Source organism: Herpailurus yagouaroundi, unplaced genomic scaffold, assembly GCF_014898765.1.
Source record: "Herpailurus yagouaroundi ecotype Mexico unplaced genomic scaffold, PumYag 198, whole genome shotgun sequence".
Lineage (NCBI taxonomy): Eukaryota > Metazoa > Chordata > Mammalia > Carnivora > Felidae > Herpailurus > Herpailurus yagouaroundi.
Window position 1 is genome coordinate 28,872,865 of NW_024412429.1, and position 20,103 is coordinate 28,892,967.

The 20,103-nt window shown below is 41.6% G+C and overlaps 1 protein-coding gene across 3 annotated transcripts in view; it reads left to right on the plus strand.

Annotated features, from left to right (window-relative positions):
- The first annotated feature begins 6 nt into the window (after positions 1–6).
- The window catches only part of IL20RA (interleukin 20 receptor subunit alpha), a 36,072-nt gene continuing 15,975 nt past the window's right edge, over positions 7–20,103 (plus strand). For 2 of the 3 annotated variants that reach the window (XM_040449070.1, XM_040449072.1), the window contains exon 1: positions 7–87. The gene's annotated coding sequence lies outside the window, so the exon portion shown is untranslated. Of the gene's footprint in view, positions 88–379; positions 606–20,103 lie in introns of those variants that run through there. The other variant, XM_040449071.1, reaches the window with a different exon arrangement.

Consider the following 20,103-nt stretch of genomic DNA (forward strand, 5'->3'; position numbering starts at 1 on the left):
GAGGGGTCCAGGCGCCCGGGCGCGCGGCCCTGCGGCTGCTGCTGCCGCCGCTGCTGCTGTTCGCTGCCGCGCCGTCGGGATGCGCAGGTAGGTCGGTGGCGGCGGGGCCGCCCCGTGCGGGACGCGGACGTTCCCGGGCCGGTTCCGCAGACGGCGCAGCGCCGACCGGCTCGTCCGCCGGCCGGGTGTCGCGCTGGCTCGGCCTGGGGGGTCTGCGCCGCTAGCCCCCGGAGAAACTCGCCGCAGCCCGCCGCGCGCCTGCTTCTGAGTCAAGTTCGCAGGACCGAGCGTTTCACACTTTCCATTGCGCGGGTGGCAGGGAGGCGGAGGAAGTGTGACAGTGGTGGCTCTGAGTGGAACCCACAGCTCGGAGCCTGCATTGGGCGCCAGTGACCCCGCGCAGCGCCCTCGCCCGCACCGACCTGCCGCCCTTTAACAGGGGACAACCCCGGGGCCTGCGGTGACCACGGCGCTTTATACCGGACTCCCCGGAAGGGTCTGCTCGGAAAGAACAGGGTCTAGAAAGCGACAGTGTTTCTAAAATAAGATCACTTCTCCTGAGCACGTCATTTTTTTTCTCCCTTTGTGGTTAGGACCGTGTACAGGTAAGTGCTCTTTGATTTTTCGGAAATCACAAAACTTCTATTGTTGACATAAGGTAACCGAAATGTGTTTTGCTGTGTTTTTAAGTTTAAATTCTACCAAGTGGGATCCAGTAAGCCAGGATGATTCATTAACCTGATTTCTTTCTTTCTTCTGCTTTTCTGATATATAAGAAAAAGATGTTTTTTTAAAGCAAGATATCTGGGATTTTTTTTTTTTTAATTAAAACCAGCAAAGCTTCCCAGGATACTGTACTTTGTAGAGACGTGGTTCAGGCTTTTAACTTTTACTGTTAACCCAGAGCTGAACAACAGTGAATGCAGAAAGTTGTCCGTGAAAGTGCAGTGTTCTTAGTAGTCAAAGAAAAAGTTATGTGCAATAGAGTTATTACGGAAGCAACCCAAGTGTCCATGGTAGATGAATGGATAAAGGTGTGATGCACACATACATACACCACACATGGGAATATTACTCAGACATTAAAAAGAATAGGATCTAGGGACTCCTGGGTGGCTCAGCAGGTTAAGCGTTGGACTTCAGCTCAGGTCATAATCTTGCGGGTCACGAGTTCAAGTCCCTCATTGGGCTCTGTGCTGACAGCTCAGAGCCTGGAGCCTGCTTCAGATTCTGTGTCTCCCTCTCTCTCTCTGCCCCTCACCCACTTGTGCGCTCTCTCTCTCTCTCTCTCTCTCTCTCTCTCACACACACACACACACACACTCAAAGAAGAATTTTATTTATTTATTTTATTTATCAAAAATAAATAAAAACATAGAAAATTTTTAAAAATAGGATCTTGCCCTTTGCAACAACATGAGTGGACCTAGAGAGTATTACACTAAGTGAAATAAGTCAGGTAGAGAAAGACAAATACCATAGGATTTAACTATGTGTGGAATCTAAAAAATAAAACAAATGAGGAAACAAACGAAAAGCAGAAACAGACTCATAAATAGTGAGACCAAACTGATGGTTGCCAGAGGGAGGGGGGCTGAGAAATGGGCAAAATGGGTGAAGGGGAGGGGAAGATACAGTCTTCCAGTTATGGAATGAATACATCACAGGGATAAAAGGTACCACACAGGGAATAGAGTCAGTGGTATTATAATACTGTAGAGTGACAGCAGCTATACATGTGAGCATAGCATAACTATAGACTTGTGGGATTACTATGAGCATAGCGTAACTATAGACTTGTGGGGTCACTATGTCTACACCTGCAACTAATGTAACATTGTGTGTCAACTGCCCTTCAGTAAACATGCAAGAAATTCAATACAGTTCCAAAACGTAATATTTTTCAACAATAGATTTTATACCCCCATGCGTTTCTCGTCTAAATCCTAAATTTATCAAAAATTATGGTTATTTTTTAAAATTATGGTTATTTTATTTTGTGTTTATAAACTTATTTATAATATATTATCATATGATTTTGTATTGTATTATTTTCTAGTTATTTCCTACATAGGCTCAACGGGATGAGACTGCTCCTGACTTACGCCAATATTGAGGCTTAAACTAACAGATAGGAATTTGTTTGTTTCTGTAATCAAAGACGGACATAAAGTGTGCTCCATAATTGGGTTGGAGACTTACAACAGAAGGCAGTAATATTCTCGGCTTGACAAAGCCCAGATGAAACTCTTCTCTGATCCACGAGACCCAGGTGCTATTTTCTTCTGGGTCCTCAGGTACCCTAAGGACCGCTGGAAAAAGCAGGTTAGAAGCTACTTAGATACCATACCTACCTCTTACTAGCAAGTGACCTCTATCCTGATGGATCAACCACAATATGCACCAAACAATGTGAGCTTTCTAAGGGTTGGATGACATTGCCACTCTTGGGCAGGTGAATACTTTAAGTATTTGAACTTTTTAGCAGAAAAATTCATTCACCCAACTCAGGCTTTGGGTCAGACTGTATAATACCAAACACTCAAGAGTGAGAGAAAAAGACATCAACACTCTGGGAAAATAGTTATATTTCATTTCAGGTAAGCTTTTAATGGAATTCAGAACATCTGTGATGCAAGCGTGACACACGCTCAGTTTCACTCTCTAAACTTTCCAGGGACAGAAGTTTCACCAGGAAGTTTATTCCTGTACGTTTCAAACTCTGCCCTGGCAGCCCATTCCCATACTTATTCTTCAGTGAACATAAAGAACTGTAGTCAGCATTACATAAAAAGCATTCAAAGCCAGTAAGAGAGAGCAGGAGAAAACTTTCCAAGGTCCTGTATCCCCTCTCCTCAAGCCCTTCGGGGGCATCCATTGCTGTAGAATGATTTGGGGGTTTTTTGTTGTTGTTTTTTTTTTTAATTTTTTAATGTTTATTTATTTTTGAGATAGTGGGTGAGCAGGGGAGAGGCCAAGAGAGAGAGAGACACAGAATCCAAAGCAAGCTCCAGGCTCCAAGCTGTCAACACAGAGCCTGACACGGGGCTCAAACCCATGAACCCGGAGATCATGACCTGAGCCACAGTTGGACGCTTAACCAACTGAGCCACCCAAGTGCCCCGATTGCTGGAGAATAATTCTGACCTCCCCCACAATGTTTTTTGTGGACCACTCCTCCCAGATTCTCAGCCTTACCTCACACCGCTTACTTCCTGCTCTGCTGGCCTTTTTCCAGTTTCTAGAACAAAGCCAAACCATTTTTCATCTCAGAGAAATGAGATACTTGTAGTTCCCTCTGCTAGAGTGCTCCTACCCACTCTAGCCCCAGCTAACTGCTTGCTCACACTTGGCATCTCACCTCCAATATACCTTCATCAAGGAGATCTCCCCAAAATCCCCAAAGAAAGAAAAAAATATGGAGTTTATTATGTCTGTGAACAAATGAGCCTAACTTTAGTTTTGGAGCTTTTGGATTACAGTCTAAATATTACTACTACACCTATCTATGCTTATTAGACTAATATACTATAATTAGCACGGTGAAGGTATTTGTTGAAGTGTCTCTTCTCTGATATCAACACAGCAGCATTTGGGTATTCTGTTTCACTGAGAAGTTATTTGTACACACACAAACAATTCCGGTGAACTAACAAAATTCCCTTCATTATTTTTTTTTAGCTTTTCCTTTTGAAATAATTTGAGGCTTACAAAAAAAGTTCCAGAAACAGAAGGGTTTCCATAAATCCCTTACCCAGTTTCTCCCGAGTTTAGCATCTTACATAACCATTGTACGATGTTCGGAACCCGGACATTAACTTTGGTATAATACATTCACTGAACCGGAGACCATGCTCACGTTTCAACAATGTTTCCATTAAGGCTCTTTTTCTGTTCCAGGATCCCGCTTTACATTTAGCTGTCATTGTCCCCTTTGTGTCCTCCAATCTGTAACAGTTCCTCATGCCCGTGACACTTTGGAGTGCCATCTTTTCCTTAACATGTCCCTCCATTTGGGTTCATCTGATGTCTCTTCATGTTTAGAGTGAGGTTGTTCCTCTTGAGCAAATTGTGTTGTCTTTCTCAGTGCGTCATAGCCAAGGATTTATGATACCAATGTCTTCTTGGTGGTGGTGTTGACCTTGATCACTTGGTCAAGATGGTGTCTGCAGGGATTCTCACTGCAGTTACTGTTATGTTGGAGCAGACATGAGGCAATTTCTTGTATCTTTGCATGGCTTCCACATTGATCAGCTGAGGCTCATCCCCAGCCTGTCTGGAGAAAATCATGTGCCTCAGAACCAAGCATGTAGCTGTAGACATCATCAGCCTCAGTCTTCAAAATGTGTGCACCCACTGCCTATAACTATGCATTGATCTTCCTGTAGAATAAATTCAAGAAAGGCAGTATTCACACTCCAGAGACTAAGTAAAGAGATTTGTTACCTCTGGCAGGTGGTGTGGTATAGGAACAAGGGGGTAGGGATGAGGGGGGAGTGACAGTTCTGAGTGTAACTTTTCGTATAGCTCTGGCTGTCAGAGCCATGAGTAGGACATACATTTTCCATTGAAACATAAACTCTGGACAAAGGAATAGGTGGATGGAATTATTAGTATTATAAAGTAAATACGTTAGCATAAGCATTTCAACGTAAAACATTATGCTATTTTTATAATATTTTATTTTATTTATTTTTAATTTTTTAAGGTGTCTTTGAGAGAGAGAGCACGCACAAGCAGATGAGGGGCAGAGAGAAGGAGAGACAGAATCCCAAGCAGGGTCCACACCATCAGCACAGAGCCCAGTGTGGGGTTCAAACTCACAAACTATGAGATTGTGACCTGAGCTGAGATCAAGAGTCCAATGCTTAGCCAACTACGCCACCCAGATGCCCCTATTTTAATATTTTAAATAAATAAAACTGCATATCTGTGTGTTGCCTTTGCTAGTGCTTGGCATAGTACTTTTCACAAAATACTACTCAGTAAATTTGCATTTTTTGCTTAAAAGCACCTTTCATTACATACATGTTATTTTTAAAATGATTTTCTATTTGCATCTTTTTCTTCTTTGCACAGCTTTACCAGGTATTACTGACATATTCACTTCCATGATGATTTAAAACAAAGAAAAAGACATCTTAGAATCTGAATAATCAGATTTTAACGAGTGAAATCATTTTATCCATCTTATTAACATTACACTCATGCTATGATTGTGATATTCTGACAGCATTCTTACTTGTTCTCGGTCCACATTTATGATTATCTGACACAAATGCTGATACCAGAAAAATGAATTAAATCACTAGAACCAATTCCAGGATGTGTCAATTACTTATAAAATTGGAGGACAAGAAAACTTTAGGAGAAAATTGCTGGCTGGAGACATTAAAATTAAATCCTTCCTCTGCTTTAGCTTCAGAATTCCTTTGGGTATAGAAACCTGGGGGTGACAGGACGTTCAAGTCCCATCCAGCTGCTTCTCCAGTGAATCTCCTTGGTGGCTTTACTTCCAGGTCATTGCATGTCTGCTATTTGAGTACCTGTCATTACGGGCAACTCACTGGATGGCACCCAAGGTGGGATGTGCTGTCATCGCAGACTTCCTACCGTGGAAATGTTCTTCCATATAATGAGCTAAGTTCTTAATCTCTTTGACCTTCACCCCTTCCTGGTGCTCGCTGTATGCTGCGAAGGCCATGCGGGACGAGCTGTGCAGGTAACTGAATGTAGCCATCTGTGTCTTCTTTCCTCTCCACTAACCACCTTCCCCGTTATGTCATGCCAGCCTCTCTCTCCTGGTCTTTCTAGTATGTGTGTGTTCCAGTTTGTCTGCAAGCTCCCAGGCTGCCTCCGCGTAGATCGTGATGACATGGCTGGTCTACATCCGAAGCCCTACACCTGGCGTGTTTGTTCTTAAATAACTCAGCTTCAGGTTCTTGGGGAACACAGGGTTCCTGATGCCTATAAGGTGCCCTCATTTTCTCTGTTCTTCTCTCCTAGGAGACACAGACTCTGACCCCTCATGTAAACTCAGACTTTCACATTAAGACAATCTCACTTTGCGAAAGTGGTTTCCTTTCTGTTGGCTTCTCAGAGTACAGAGGATGGAAATATGGTGTAATGTTTCATCTAGAGCTTGTGAGGTCTGTGATGGGGGTCTTTGGATACCTTTTCCTGGAAAGAAAATTTTTGCTGATTCTATTCGACTCTGGTTCTGTTTTTTGCCTGTGATGGTCACCGCGTTACACATTGAGCCACAAAACGGCTTCCACACAGACACACGCTCCTTTCCCAAATGCCAGCTTTACGTCCAGTCACAGAGAAATAGCATAATTTTTCGCATACAGATTTGTCAGTAAGTTGTCCTTATACTTCCAGATTGTCAACATGTATACTATGCATTCAGCCTCCTCAGAGTTCCAGCCCATACAGTTACATTTGTATTTTGGTGACATGAGGGTTTTTTTGGTGACTGCGTCGTCCTAGTTAAAACATTTGTTTCCATCATTCCCCCATTTAAATGATCTCCTATGTCAGTCCCCTCATCTTTACTTTCTAGAGGTTCGGCAGCCCTTAAGGAATTTATCATTCTCCTCAATAAGCATCGTGTTCATTTTTGAGGAACGATAGAAGCGAGCAAATGACACCTCCTGGATTAGTTTTCTAAGGCCGCCATAACAAAATACTACCAATTGGTGGCCTAAAATAATGTAAATTTATTATCTCATGTTTCTGGAAGTTAGAAGTCTGAAATCAAGATATGGGCAGCTCTCCTTCTGAGAGCCATGAGGGAACATCTGTTCCAGACCCCTCTCCTAGCCTCTGGTGGTTGCTGGCCATCTTTGGCCTTCCTTGGCTTGTTGAACATCCTTCCAATTCTCTGCCTTCACATAGCACTCTCCCTGTCTCTTCACATAATCTCTCTTTGTGTCCAAACTTCCCCTTTTTATAAGGATGCCAGCCATATTGGATTAGGGCCCATCCTAATGACCTCTTTCTAACTGATCATCTCTACAAGGACCCTATACCTAATTATGGTTACTTTATGAGGTACTGGGGGTTAGGATTTCAACATACTTTTTTTGGGAGGCACAGTTGAATTCATACCCTCACAGGCTCACAGGGCAGTGAGCACAGGCTCATAGGGCAGGATCCGTGGGCTTGGCTTCTAAAGTGGAGAAAAGCGACCTTTTCATCCCCATGCAGTGGCTCTCCTCTTCAACATGGCCACTGCCGAAGGACAACTTTCCTGGGAGCGTCATGCCTGGAAGCCTCCCCTGAGAATGTTGAAGGCAGAGACGAGGTCTTCTCTTGTATGTTCCATAACATGAACATAAGAGAGAGCCACTTCTTGTAATATACACAAATGTTGAATTTTTATTTTGTAAACCTAAAACGAAGATAATGTTATAGGTCAATTATACCTCAATAAAAATAAAAAGGGAAAGCCATCAATAGGTATGTAATAAAGACAGTGAAGTTTAAATTTCTTCAGCAGAGGGACTCACTCTCCTGAGATCTCTACCTCCGGCTTCTCTGAGGGGCACTTCAACTACAAAATCCTCACCCTTGATCCAACAAGGACCATTTTCATATTTCAGGTTAACTATCCATCTAATTCCAAGCCAGACCTCCTCCTCCAATTTTGATTAAAATATATGTGTTTCAAAAGGCCCACTAAATTATCTACTAAATACTCTACTTTGTTATTAAAAATTAGCTCCTAATTTCTAAGTGCAAAATAGAATATTGCATTCAGCTCAGGAGCAAATAACTTAGGGGGATAAGGTAGTTGAGGTGATCAGATTTAATGAAGAATTACCTTAACAGCCCATGCATCCATTTGGAGTTTCCAGGAATTAATATATAACTTGACACACTGTGATTTTTAAATAATTTTCTTTTGAACACTTGTTATTCATGCAATGTCATTCATTCATATATATCAGGAAGAAGTCTAGGCACTGAGGTGAACAAGAAAACAAGGTCTCTTTCTTCACAGAGCTTTTGGTCTCAGACAGGTAATTACATTAAGGTATAAATGCCAGGGGCATCTGGGTGGCTCAGTCTGTTAAGCATCCAACTCTCGGTTTTGGCGCAGGTCACGATCTTGAGGTTTGTGAGTTTGAGCCCTGCATCAGGCTCTGTGCTGACAGTGCAGAGCCTGCTGGGGATTCTCTCTCTCCCTCTCTCTCTGTCCCTCCTGTTCCCTCTCTCTCTCAAAATAAATAAATAAGCCTAAAGAAAATAAAGTATAAATGCCAGAATTGAGAAAACCAAGCTCTTTACAAGCACAGGGGTGCCTGGGTGGCTCAATGGGTTAAGCGTCTGACTCTTGATTTCGGCCTAGGCAGCGATCTCACGGTTTGTGAGTTCAAGCCCCTCTTCAGGCTCTGTGCCAACAGCATGGAGCCTGATTGGGGTTTATTCTCTCTCTCTCTCTCTCTCTCTCTCTTTCTCTCTCCCTCTCTCTCTCTCTCTCTTTCTCTCAAAAAAAAAAAAAACACTTTAAAAAAAAAAGCACAGAACAAGTTAACCAATTGAGTCTAGAAGTCAGGCAGGGCTTTCTATAAAAAGGGTCCTTTAAACTGAGACTTACAAGAGTTGCTGGTGTGTATATATATATATGTATATATATATATATATGTATATATAATTTTATATATATGTATCAATTCACATTTGCCCTACTTGAGAAAAGATACATTAGAAAAGCAATGAGATTTCAAAGTAAATGTCTTACTATGAACAAATACTTCAAACACTTTTAGGGGCCCCTGGGTGGCTGTGAGTTGGGCATCTGACTTTGGCTCAGGTCATGATCTCACAGTTCATGAGTTCAAGCCCCACATCAGACTCTGTGCTGATGGCTCAGAGCCTGGAGACTGCTTCAGATTCTGTATCTCCCGCTCTCTCTGCCTTCCCCACTCATGCTGTGTCTCTGTCTCTCTCAAAAATAAATAAACATTTTAAAAAATTTTTTAAATGCTTTTAGGAAAAACAAAATTCAATAAATAGTTCTAGGTAGGCTGGCATCCATATTATATAAAATAATATCATTCAATATAAATTAAGGTCTTTTTCATTTAAGATTTTAGCAGGAAAATACAGGCATATCTAATTTTATTGCACTTTGTAGATAGTCCAGTTTTTACAAATTGAAGATTTGTGTCAACCCTGTGTCGAGCAGGTAAGTCTATCAGTGCATTTTCCCAGCCACATTTGTTCATTTTGTGTCTCTGTATCACATTTTGATAATTCTTGCAATATTTCAAGCTTTTCAGTTATTGTTATATTTCTTATAGTTCTCAGTGATCTGTGATCAGTGGTTGTGACTTGCTGAAAGCTTAGAGGATGGTTAGCATTTCTTAGCAATAAAATATTTTTAATTGAGTTGTGTACATTTCTATTTCTATTGAACACTTAATAGACAACAGTATAGTGTTAACATAACTTTTATATTCACTCGGAAACCCAAAAAGCTAAATCCTGCTCTAAGCATAGTCAGTCTATAAATTACCAGATAGTTAATATTCTTTTTTCACACCTACAGTTCTTTCTTATATACTTTTCAGTTCTTTTTTCTTTTTTTTTTTATAAAACTACACATCAACAAACAAAAAGTGGGCAGGAGTAGGAAGCCTCATAGCTGTAGGACGGCCTGACTTCAAGGTCATTGGCAGCCTCAAGTCACTGTGGTCTGTGGGGCTCTTTGCAATACTGAATCAAACCACAAACAATTATCAAAAGGCACAATTGTTACAGCTGTGGTTTTGCAAGCTGGGGCTTCTGTCCTCGGTGCTATTTCCCACTTCCTTAATCAACACAGTCCTTTGAAGGCCCTGTTAGCTTTAGTGAGCAAAGGCAGTGTCTTAATTGATCCACTCAGTTGTTCATGGACAAGTTCCAAGGCTGTGAGTGCAACAGTGCCTTTGATTCTTCCTTGTGCGTGGCCTCTTCATGGTTGCTCTGCTTTTCTCATCACCAGTGTTCTTTTTTTTTTTTTACATCTTGTGGCAGTTAAGGACCTAAAAGAGCTGATCTTCAGTGTGGCCTAAGCAGCACGTGCAACGTCTGTTCATTTTATTGCATATAGTTACACAACTTCAAGGCGTAATTCAACCCTACTCTAGTCATTCTCCAAAATATCAAAGCATCTACCTGTCACTAGAGAGGAGAGCTAGCCTATTGAAAAAAACTTACCTGACTGTTTTTGATGTCTACTGTCTGCTTCTATCCTTGTCTTGTTCAGCAGGAAAATCTGAGATCACAATGGGGACCACACTAATCAGCCTCATTTCCCTCAAAATTCCAGTCTACGGTGAACAGAAGCAAATACTAATAACTACTTCCAAATTTCCACCAATTATTTTTGAAACTCTCTTACTTTTTCCATGTTTTTTCCCCCATTTTTAGCTTGGTGATTTTCCCTCTGAAAATTTCAAGTGATGAAGGTATTGACGAAAGAATGGCTTCCGTGAGAATATAAAGAAATACTAGTTGTGAAAATGATTTGAACAATAAAGTCGATGATATTTAATGAATACCTGCTGATTCAATGTGGAATTCCCAGTAGCTATTCTTTCTAATACCTTAGTGGTCCCAAATGGTTTGCCTTTGACTCTTTTCTTACTTTCATTTCCTTTCTGAGGCAAGTTATCAATAGTATAGACTCCAACCCACATTTGAATCTACCTTACTTTTCCAGATACTCTGATGTTCATTATTACAAATCAAGCTACTTTAGAGAGATCACAAAATGTGGAGAAAATCAAGTTCCTGTCCTTAAAAGGCTAATTTCTAAAAACGAAGACATTTATATGAGAAGTGATATAACTTAGTGCAACTGGTTTTCTAACAGCAGGGCTGACATATTCAAGTTAATGGTGTCTTCAAGATAGGCATTTTAGAAGGCGATGCACAAAATATCTCACAACAATGTATTTCTTAAGCTTCTTTTTTCAGAGTTCTGGGTAGAGCCTGCATGCATTGGTCAGAATAACCCATTAAGTGGCAAACCTTCATCTTGGAGATGGGATTTAATTTTCAAACGCGTTCCAAGCCATTTCCAACAAACTTGGGTAATCAAGATGAGAAGTCAGGTTATGGTTTTGCAAAAACAAGGTGTGATTATAAAAAAAAAAATGAGATGGAAATAGTCGTATGTTTGTAAGTTACCTTTGAAAACAATTATAGCTGAAAGGAAGTGTGCCCTAAATGCCACGAGCTGAGCAATACCCTAGCAATAATTATAAACCCTCCCACAGGAACTACATGGAAGATGCACACTGTCTTTGATGGGTCAACTCCAATCTCCTTATTTTAAGAAGTCATCTCGACCTTAAAGGCCTCCTTGCTATCAAGAACCGACAGCAGTAGTCAAAAACATGTTTAAGCACATAAATTTATTTATTGAGGTGTGGCTATAAAGAAATAACACCGCTTTTTCTGTATGACTTATGCATCACTCATCCACATAAATGTTCACATACCTGGCAGGGAAAGCATATATTGATGGATCATGTCCCAGATTCAGATCCTATCTGCTGCTTGAGAGCAGGGCCTTCTGTGTGTTTCTCTCCTCTACTGCCCTGGCGCCTGTCAGCACTCTTTCTAGCACACGGTAGGTACCTAGTAAACATGTTGAATGAATGATATGACTATGTACAGTTTCACCAGGAAAAGCTTCAATGAAGAAGAAATACTTGGGTTTTCCTCATTGAATTTCTTATATCTCTCCTTAGAAGCAATCATCTATGACATGCAAAATCTATAATGATCATACAATCCCTTCTTCCTGCAACTGTGTTCTCAGGATCATTTCTGAAAGGCAGTAGGCAAGTGGCCTACTATAGGAGCCCAGTCATGGTCAGAACACTTGAACTCAACCAAGGATCCCTCCAAATGGCTGAATAACCATGGCCAAATCATTCAGCCTCTCTGGGGCTCTGTCTACTCAGCTGTAACGTGAGAATAGTAACTATCGAGGACAACACTGAGCTAATAATGATTGAGCCCTTTCTTTGTGCCGGGCACTGTTCCAAGAGGTCTATGGAAAGAATCTTATTTTTTTTTTTTTTTTTAGCGTTTATTTATTTTTGAGAAAGAGAGACAGAATGTGAGCAGGGAGGGGCAGAGAGAGAGGGAGACACAGAATCTGAAGCAGGTTCCAGGCTCTGAGCTGTCAGCACAGAGCCTGACCTGGGGTTTGAACTTACGAACCGTGAGATCATGCCCTGAGCTGAAGTCGGACACTTAACTGACTGAGCCAACCAGGCGCCCTGGAAAGAATCTTATTTAATCATCCCATCAAGCCTATGAAGCAGATAGTATTATTTTGTTTTAGAAAGAGGAAATTGAGGTGCAGACATAAATAACTAACTTGGGGATGCACGACTGCTAAGTGGTAGAGAAGGGAGTGGACCCCAGTGTAGCTCTAGAACTCTTGCCCTTAGAACTTCTCTCTGACCAACTCACATAATCAATTACTAGAAGCCAGAGAGAGAAGGCCAGTGACCACCCTATATCATGTACACTATTATTAGAGAGAAAAGTGAGGGAGCACACACATCCGGCAGAGAGTGGGCAAAGATACAGTAGAGAAATAACAGTGGAGATGGCGGTTAAGGGAAAATCATCAAGTTTACAGGAACTAATGTTAACACCGAACCATGCTCTCGCCTTTATAGACAGCTGCATATCTTTTCTTAGGTACGTAGCTCCTGACTCACATTTTAAGGGCTGTTGTTAGATGACTGATTTTTAAGAACACTTGATATATAATTAAGGAGGAAAAGAGAGAGGAGTTAATAATTTCCAGGAGAGATGATTTACAACTTGAGACAAAAGAAAATCTGCTTTTCCTTTTGGCATGGTGACGTTAGAACAATATCTAAGGGATTGCATCAATGCATAAAAGCAGCAATGCTGTTTGGCTCTCACTTGGTGTGTTCAGGATGAATTATTTACAGCTTTTGCTTCCCGAAATTAGTTACTCACCCTCTGGTGCTTTTTCTTACCTCTTTCACCCTCACTCCCCACAGAAAGGATTGATACAAACATATTAAGGTATTTTCCTATTTCAAAAGATACAATAGGTAGCAGCCACTTGTCATGCATGGACGACTGTTCCTTCATTCAAAAGGATCTGTTGAAGGGCTTCTGAGTGGCTCAGTCAGTTAAACATCCGACTTGGGCTCAGCATGATCTCACGGTCCATGAGTTCGAGCCCCGCATCAGGCTCTGTGCTGACAGCTCAGAGCCTGGAGCCTGCTTCGGATTCTGTGTCTCCCCCTCTCTCTGCCCCTCCCCTGCTCTCTCGCTCTCGCTCTCTCTCCCTCAAAAATAAAGCTAAACATTAAGAAAAATCATCTGTGGAGTGTCTGCTGCTGGTGACGATTCCCTGGGTACCATGTAGGTTTACCAAGGCGGTTTCAAGGTACCACCGAGATTTGGCAGTTCAGGGTGTTCCATCCCCATTCAGTGCACATGTGCTTCTGGGTCCTGCCCCGTCTCCAGGATTTATGTGAGTCCCACCAGCTCCTGGTTAGTTCAGTTCAAAAGCATTCATTCACCAGGCACTGGGGCTACAAAGACTGTAAGTCATGGAGTCCAGTGTCCAACAGCTCAGAGGGTGGTGATTACTTCTCTCTGCTCCAGCTTCAGAAGGAGAGAGGGGACTGGGAACTGGAGACTGTCTCTGGGCAAGGCTGGGCTGGGTGTCCTCTGTGCTGAGGTCCCCTAGTTAGTCATAGGCTTGAGAAACTTGAATGGCCCCAAAGGGGAACTCACCAGAGGGGGATGCCTTTGACTGCTGAGCCTCTTACAGCCTGGTTGTTTTGCTCACTGCTGAATGAACATACAGTCTGTGATAGGAAAGTCATAACGCCTCAGCCCCCAAAGACAGAGGTTTGGGTAACCCTGAGCCTGATTACCCTGACCCTTCGTGAGTTCACTCTGAAAACCTCACCACGTTTGGTGGGTGTTCATCAGGCACTAATTTATGCATAGGCTTTTTCCATAGTGCAGCAAAATGGAAATATCTTTTACTGTCAGGCATATAGTTAAAACTGCAACATCCTTGCAGGGATGTAGGATTAGCTTTGAGCCCACTAGAAAATGTTACATACCACTGCACTACACCTGAGACCTGTATCTATACAAGGTATTGGAAAACTCCGTGTGCCAGTCCAACAGCTTTATGATTTAGGATGTGAAATGGACAGAATGTCAGGGAATCGGACCTGTACTTACAGGCCATAAATCTGTGTGGGAAAAAAATGCTTTTGTTACCCATAAGCTGGCACATGACTCCTGATATTAGTGTGGGTGTGACGTATTTTCACTTCAGTGTTGAATAAATTATCTTATCAGTACTGGCAGAGTAGAAAAATGACTTATGGCAATTTAAATGTTTACTCAGGGGTATTTTTTTCTTTATGTTTTCCAAACTTGAAACAAACATAGTACCTAAAACCTTCACAAAGATTTAAAAACCCCAAGAAAACACTAGTTATCCATCATTTTCATGAAAGTGTGCCATTTCTTCTTTAAAAAATGCTAATTCTAGGGGCGCCTGGGTGGCTCCGTCGTGGGTTAAGCGTCCGACTTCCGCTCAGGTCATGATCTCGCGGTTCGTGGGTTCGAGCCCCTCGTCAGGCTCTGTGCTGACAGCTCAGAGCCTGGAGCCTGCTTCACATTCTGTGTCTCCCTCTCTGTCTGCCCCTCCCCCACGCATGCTCTGTCTCTGTCTCTCTCAATAATAAATGTTAAAAAACAATTTTTTTAATGCTACTTCTATTCTATTCTATTCTACACTTTGCATCATCAAAACAGATAAAAGGCAAGTATTCCTTGATAAATCCTCATTTGTTAACTTAGCTTTCATAACATAGTAATGCTGTTGCTGATGAGACTCTTGTAGCTCCGCTTCATCAGGAGGTCCTGTTGTTTCTACTTTGAAAACAGGGCTGCGAGCTGGCCGCCCCCCCCCCCCCATCTCCATATCTACAGCCAGCATCTGGGGGCAAGCCCATCCTTCCTAAGACTGCTGTACTGATGGTCTTGCCGGTCCCTCCAGTTCTGTTCTTGCCCCCATCGGATCTTTTCTCCCCCCAGTAATGAAGTAATCTATTTGAAAGGTAAATAGGCTCAGGGCATCCCCTACTGAAAAGGCATTAATGCTTTCCCACTGAATTTCAAATGTAATCCAGATTCCTTCCCAGGGCTTGCAGAGATGGGGACTCTAGCACCTTTGTACTAAAGTTTCTTCTTGGCCACACTCTCCTCTTCCTCACTTTTTCCCCAAACACGCCGGTCTTTTTCTTTTTTAATGTTTATTTATTTATTTTTGAGAGACTATGAGCAGGGGGAGAGGCAAAAAGAAAGAGACACGGAAGATCCCAAGCAGGGTCTGTCAGTGCAGAGCCCGACGCGGGGCCCAAACTCACGAACCATGAGATCGCGACCCGAGGGGAAACCAAGAGTCAGTAGCTTAACTGACTGAGCTACTCGGGCGCCCCTCAAACACACTGGTCTTTTGATCGTTCCGAGGAGCTGTCTTTTGGGATGACATTTTTCCTATCTCAGGGGCCTTTGCCTGCCCTCCCAGCCCAAGCTGGCTCCTAAGACCCTATCTGAGTAGGTTCTGTGACCCACTGCTCCAACCTTGTTCCCTTTCATAGCCTGATCACCAAATTTACGAGTACATGTTTGTTCATTCGGCGATGAGTACATTGTTAACATTGTCCCTCTTCTTTCTAGTCTGGGAACTCTAGTCAGGAGCACATCTGTATTCACCACGAGATATCTACATAGTAGCCCCTGTATTCATTTCCTGGGGCTTCCTTAACAGAGTACCGCAGCATGGGTGGCTTAAAACAACATTTATTCTTACGGTTCTGGAGGTAGAATTACAAAACCAAGGTGTTGGCAGGGTTGTGCTCCTCAGAAGCCTCTAGAGGACATTGCTTCTTTGCTTCTTTCAACTTCTGGTAGTCCCAGGCATTGCTTGGCTGGTAGAGCATCACTCCAGTCCTCCATTTGCAAAGAGCGTTCTCCCTGTGTCCCTGTGTCTTCATATGCTCTTGTAAGGACACCAGTCATATTGGATTAGGAGTCCTCTCTACTCCAGTATGATCTCACCTTAACTACTTAACTGCTTAAGTTACCTACTTAACTACTAAGGACTTCAGCATATCTTTTTTGGGGAGAACACAATTCAACTTGTAATAGCACCTAACAAATATTAGTTGAGTGAATAAATAAAATGACGACTGAACCGAAATTTCTCATCAATATAAGGGGGATTGACTACAGTGTATTCTGTATAGGAGACAAAGAGCTAAAGCCCAAGGCCAAAGGAAGATACACATATTTCTACATCTTTAAGTGTTACTGTGGTTTCAAATTGATAGAGGGGATGTACTCAACAACTAAAAAGACACCAGAATAGACTCAAACACAGCCTTCTAAAAATCTGTTTTTCTGGTCACCATACGTTGTCCAGGGATTGTGTCAAAGCAGAAATAGAGTTCCTGGGGCGCCTGGGTGGCTCAGTCGGTTAAGCATCCGACTTTGGCTCAGGTCATGATATTCCTGTTCATGAGTTCAAGCCCCGTGTCGGGCTCTGTGCTGACAGCTCAGAGCCTGGAGCCGGCTTCGGATTCTGTGTCTCCCTCTCTCTCGGCCCCTACCCTGCTTGCATGCTGTCTCTCTCTTTCTCTCTCTCTCTCTCTCTCTCTCTCTCGCAAAAATAAATATTAAAAAAAAATAGAATTCCTATTTTCATTCTGCAGGATCAGATATGGGCAGAAATAAAAGACAATACTCTGAAAGGAAAAGGAAAAAGGTTTCCTACTACAAGGTGTGGTGGGATCTAAAGAAATTTACTGACTACGTAAATATCAAATATTTATTAAAACTTAAATTATTTTATATATGAACATAAGATAATATGTGTTTTCTTATCAGTCTTCTCTTTGTTTAAATTCAGATAAGGATTAATTTGCAAAGAGGTAGCAGGTGAGTGAGGAGGTTAAGAGTATGGGTTCTAAACCCAACTCCTCCACTTACTAGCTAGGTGAACTTGTGCAACTTAATTTCTCTGTGCCTCAGTTTCCTCATCTGTATCATGGAGATGATAATAAGGGTACCTTCCATAGAGCTGTTATGAGAATTGTATGATTTGGTTGTATAAAGCGCATAGAATTGTGTCGGCTACATGGTAAGGATTCAATAAATGTTAGCTACTATTTTCATTATATGCTAGCCATTTGCTCACTTCAACTAAATACTATGACATATAAAGGCTTTCATATTTATTATATTTTTTAAAGTCTTATGCAGGGCCACCTGGGTCACTCAGTCGGTTGAGTACCCGACTTCGGCTCAGGTCATGATCTCATGGTTCATGGGTCCGAGCCCCGTGTCAGGCTCTATGCTGACAGCTCAGAGCCTGGAGCCTGCTTCAGATTCTGTGTCTTCCTCTCTCTCTGTTCCTCCCCTGCTCACACTCTGTCTCTCTCTCTCTCAAAAATAAACATTAAAAAAATTTTTAAAGTCTTATGCAAATTGAGTTTTATTCACATACTATATCTACTATTAAAATAAAATCTTTTAGCCTGTCATGAATGGATCTCACTATCAACATAATTGTTAATCATGCCTAAAGACCTCTCATGTCCTACTGCAACCAGAACTAATCCAAGGGAGCAAGCTGTCCTTATAACTCTTCTTTGCGGAAAGGTCAAACCTCACCATAGCAAGAAATATCTATTTCCATTGATCAAAGATAAATCATTAAAATTCCACAATTAACAAATATCATAAATGATACAGGTAAATAAATCACTATCAACCGTCCCCCCAAAACTGATAAATATCCATTTCTGGAAATAAAGGCAGACAGTCAAGATGTTAAGAAAGATGATTACATGGCTTAATTTACTCTGATAAAAAATGGTTCAGAAACTTGCAGACCATGTCATAACAAGGAATATTTTGTGTCCCGGTGTGACAGAGACGGGGGGATACCAGAATGTGACCTCCTTTTTCATGCTTTGTTTCCCCCGTGACAGTGACCGAGAAAATTAAGTTACGTTAATTGGAATGAACAATCCGTTTTTTTTCTTCCAGGTTATTTCTTAAAAATTTTTAAAGTAGGTCTTAGAAATCTTGAGAATTCTGTCAACTGTTTATTTTCACTTAAGGATGAACAACTGAACATGTCTCAGTTGGTTGTGTCCAACTTTAGTTCAGGGCATGATCTCACGGTTCATGAGTTTGAGCCCCACGTCAGGCTCTGTGCTGAGCCTGCTTCGCATTCTGTGTCTCCCTCTCTCTCTGCCCCTCCCCTGTTTGCACTCTGTGTGTGTGTCTCTCTCTCAAAAATAAATAAGCATTAAAAAAAAACTTAAAAATACATTTAAAAATAAAGATGAACAGAAATCAGTGTTGTTGAAGATAAAGATTTGTATAGATTAAACACGGAGACATGTGCCTAGACTATAATATCTAGTATAACTTGTGTTTTATATCTCCAAACTCAAGTTGCCACAAACCAAATACTGTGGTTTCTTATCAGTTAGTTCTGTGAAGTCACGTTTTGGTAATATTTTCCATCTGTGATATTATAACACACGGTCTATTTTAGGTTTAGTTCTTACAAGATGCTAACCACTCTTCACATGTATGTGTCATATAAACATATAGAACTCCAGGTTTTAGATCTGAAAAGACCCTTTGGAGCTTTTTATGTTAAAAGTGTTCCTCACTTCTGAAGGGTTGAAAAGTACTCTATTTCCTGGTACTGCCTCTCCATGTTCTCTGTTTCATCCTCCAAAATCTGATTAAAAATCAGAACCTATTGACAGCACAGAGCAGTACGAAATCACTGATAATTATTCACGGCCTATAATCTCCAGGAAAAAAAAAAAGCCAATACCAGTTGAAACACAGTGGTTCCAAAGAGTTAAAAGGTTAGAAATCAAAGACGACATTGAGTAGGCTGTGTTTTTTGAGATCCTCTCTACTCCTACCAGACTCAAACCCACACAGTAATCAGCTGATAGGGCTTCTCTTTGAGTATTTAACTTTCTTCTTAAAAATAAAACAGATAATGGGGCGCCTGGGTGGCGCAGTCGGTTAAGCGTCCGACTTCAGCCAGGTCACGATCTCGCGCTCCGTGAGTTCGAGCCCCGCGTCGGGCTCTGGGCTGATGGCTCAGAGCCTGGAGCCTGTTTCCGATTCTGTGTCTCCCTCTCTCTCTGCCCCTCCCCCGTTCATGCTCTGTCTCTCTCTGTCGCAAAAATAAATAAATGTTGAAAAAAAAATTAAAAAAAAAACAAAACAGATATTTAAAAAAATGATCAGGGTTAAAAGTAGGAGCCATTGTGCATATATGTGTATATAGCATATGCACATACACCCAAACACATACTCAACCACCTATATTTTGGTTACTCTGCTACATGGTTAAAGAGCTTATTTTGGCTTAGAAACCGGGTTCTATGACAAAATTTAACTCTGAAGAATTTTTTTTTCTTTTCATTTGGTTTGTGGAGTTATAATATGTTGCATAGTCCTAATCTTAACCAATGATTACCCTCAGGATAAAGCTAATTTCCTTCTCCAAATTAGTCCCAGCAAATTTACACAAGAATTATGAGACTTTAGCTAAGAATTGACCAGTCTTTGGTGAGTAGGCTAAATTTCATTTCCTAAGGTCGGATTGAAGGGTCAAAACTTGTTACTCTCCAAGTTCCATGACTAAAATGTGTATTTCTAGTAAGACATGTTGTTTATAAAATCTGACTGTTTATTACCCAGGACTTTGTGATCTCTTCAATACCTTATTTTACTGAATTTTAAAAATTTGTTTATTTATTTTGGGAGAGCGAGAGAGTGCATACAAACAGGGTCAGTGCAGAGCCCAGCGCGAAGCTCAATCTCACGAAACGTGAGGTCACAACCTGAGTCGAAATCAAGAGTCAGACGCTTAACTTACTGAGCCACCCAGGAGCCTCTCCAATATTTTAAATTAATATTTCGATTCTTACCTGTTACCAGTGATCTTTTTAATTTATTTTAATTCCAGGA